Genomic DNA, 2,649 nt, shown 5'->3' with positions numbered 1-2,649 from the left:
AGTAATATAATCTGAATATGATTTGTAATATTTCAAAATAGACATTTTAAGTTGGAAGGTCTTCTTGTAGGCACAGAAGCCTAACAAAAGTGAATCCTTAAAAACACAAATATCGTCAATTTTCATCCCAATTCTCAGGACCACCTAGAGTCAGATAATGTGCTAGAGATTTGGGCTAAGAGGGTTCTTGCTTGTAAAATAGCTCTTTGTGTAAGTCAGCAAGTTCTCTTGATTTCACACATCAATATCAAGTTTTGGTTGCTATGAATCTGCCACCAATAGAAAGAACTGTTACTGCTCTGCTAAAAACATTTTGGGTCTGAATCACATAATGAGTATGGATACATTTACCACTTATAGGTATAGTTCTGAAAGTTCTTTGCAATGAAATGGATTAGACTTTTTGACATCTTTATATCACTACATTAGAATGAGAGAAGATATTCATTTTCCCAGATTACATTCTGATTAACCACAATATAGGCACCTCTTCCTTTTATTCCTTTCAGTATATTTATGGCTGTTTATATTTATTATCATAAACTCATGAATTTGATAGAATGTAACTTCAGATCTATTTGTAAATTGTAAGTTTCTAAAGATAAAGACTATATCTGGTACTTCCTTATATAACATAATGAAAGAACTTTTAATTTTCTATTAGTATGTCTGCAATACATAATTATATTAATCTTGGGGAATTGGTGCATATACATGATCTCGAGGTGTTAATGTTACATGGTGTTCTCCCTATGTCTTCACATAATAGAAATGAAAAGGAAATTTTCTAGCATCATTTTTTTTCTTTTAAAACCAAATAATTTATTTTGAGTAAATGTTGAAATTCTCAAGATGAACTGGATGTTGCAACAGCTGCTCTCTTCGGTTTAGGTGTTGTTTCTTCAGGGAGTCCTTGCCTGCATCTGCCATACTCAATTTTTAGGTGCCTCATTTGGCCAGTTCTGGTGGTATTTCACTTTTTAGCCTTTGGACTCCACTTATACTCTCTCTTGTGCTCAGCTGGGTAGTCACATTTGCCACAGGTCAACTTCTGAAAGTGGTAGGCCTTAGAGTCATAGCTGCAGCATAATGTGTGCTTCTTACTAGGATGCTTTCCAGATGATGATGTTCTCTTCGTCATCTGGCTCTGTGCCACCAAGACCAAAGAAACTGGAAGAGCTTTAGTATTGTTTTTATAAGGTCACTAATTCCATTCTTGGGAGTTCAACATTCATCAACTAATCACCTCACCAAGGGCTCTGTCCCCAAATAGCATCACATTGACCATTAAATTTTAACACATGAATTGAAGGTGGTCATTGTATTCATTTTATAGCAAAGGAGATCACCCTTCTGTCTCACTTTGATCACAGGACTGCTGACCCAATGTACTATAATCTTTTGTGTTTGAAGATAGCTTTGATCATCAGATAGATTATCCATAGGCTCAAATTCCCAAGTTCTGGAAACAAAGTTCCACTAGCAACTTGCCTGACCCAACTTCCCATCCTGCTCTTGGGACCTTCTGATGAAAAGGTCTTCACTCTCATCAGCCTTCTCTTGTAGCGGAGCAGGGTCCATATTTACTCCTTTGTTTGTTTTCTTCTCAAGTTGTTCATTTTCTTCATCTTTCTACAGTTAAATACAGTATTTAGGCAGATTTTCTTTGATAAACTGCACAAATAATTTTAGTAAGAAAATATGAAGCATGTGTTGCTATAATGTGCACTTTACTAATAGACAGGATGGGGCATAGTGTAATTATGAAACTCGCCTTCCACACCAACATGGAAAGATGAAGCAAGGAAATTGGACATCAATTATATCATTATCCTATACAGTTATCTCCCAAGAGTGTGAAATTTTGCCTGTATATATATATATATGATTGTATTGCTATCCATTTTATAGTCATTGTGATTGCTTCCAAACTAAATATCTAACATTAATATATACATCAAGCAGGGAAAACATGTCTCCAGAGCTATACAGAAAACACATACATGCATTCTTTAAATTAAAATTCAGAATGACATAGTAGCACATGCCTGTAATCCGAGCTCCTAAAGAGGCTGAGGCATAAGGACAGCAAGTTTGAGGCCAGCCTGCACAACTTAGAGAGACCCTGTGTGAAAAACAGACAAACAAACCCAAAATACAGGGCTAGGGTATAGTTCAGTTTTACAGTATTTGCCTAGTATGGACAATACTCTAGGTTTTCTCCCCAGCACCACACACACACACACACACAAAGCAAAAAGAAAACTCAAATCACTATTTACTATAACTGCTATGACTTATACTAGGTCTTTAAAGTTTTGACATATAAAATATCCTGTATTTTACTCATTTGTTCAAACCCTGAGTAAGATATAGTGTTTTCCATATCTTCTTCTTTAATAAAATTTCCATAAACTGCTCATCTTCAATGGAGAAAATTTATTGAGCTGTATTATTGGAAACAATTTTAAATGCAGTGATATTGAAATGCTTTCCCTCTTAGAAATAACCTTTTACTAGACCTACTGATTTAATTACAAAGATATGTGGAGGTCAAGGCAGCCTGGAAACAAGCAATTTTACAATGATCTAATGTTCTGTTATACAGCCACTAATATCATCTTACAGTATAATGAGAAAAATTTCCAG

The 2,649-nt window shown here is 35.0% G+C and overlaps 1 pseudogene; it reads right to left on the bottom strand.

Moving 5' to 3' along the window:
- Nucleotides 1-847: 847 nt before the first annotated feature.
- Nucleotides 848-1,240, bottom strand: LOC101701006 (large ribosomal subunit protein eL37-like; annotated as a pseudogene).
- Nucleotides 1,241-2,649: the final 1,409 nt, after the last annotated feature.

Source organism: Heterocephalus glaber, unplaced genomic scaffold, assembly GCF_053883595.1.
Source record: "Heterocephalus glaber isolate CG9 unplaced genomic scaffold, H.glaber_assembly_v1.0 deba00001509, whole genome shotgun sequence".
NCBI lineage: Eukaryota > Metazoa > Chordata > Mammalia > Rodentia > Bathyergidae > Heterocephalus > Heterocephalus glaber.
Note: the sequence above shows the minus strand (reverse complement) of the source record. Positions and strands in the feature narration are given on the sequence as shown.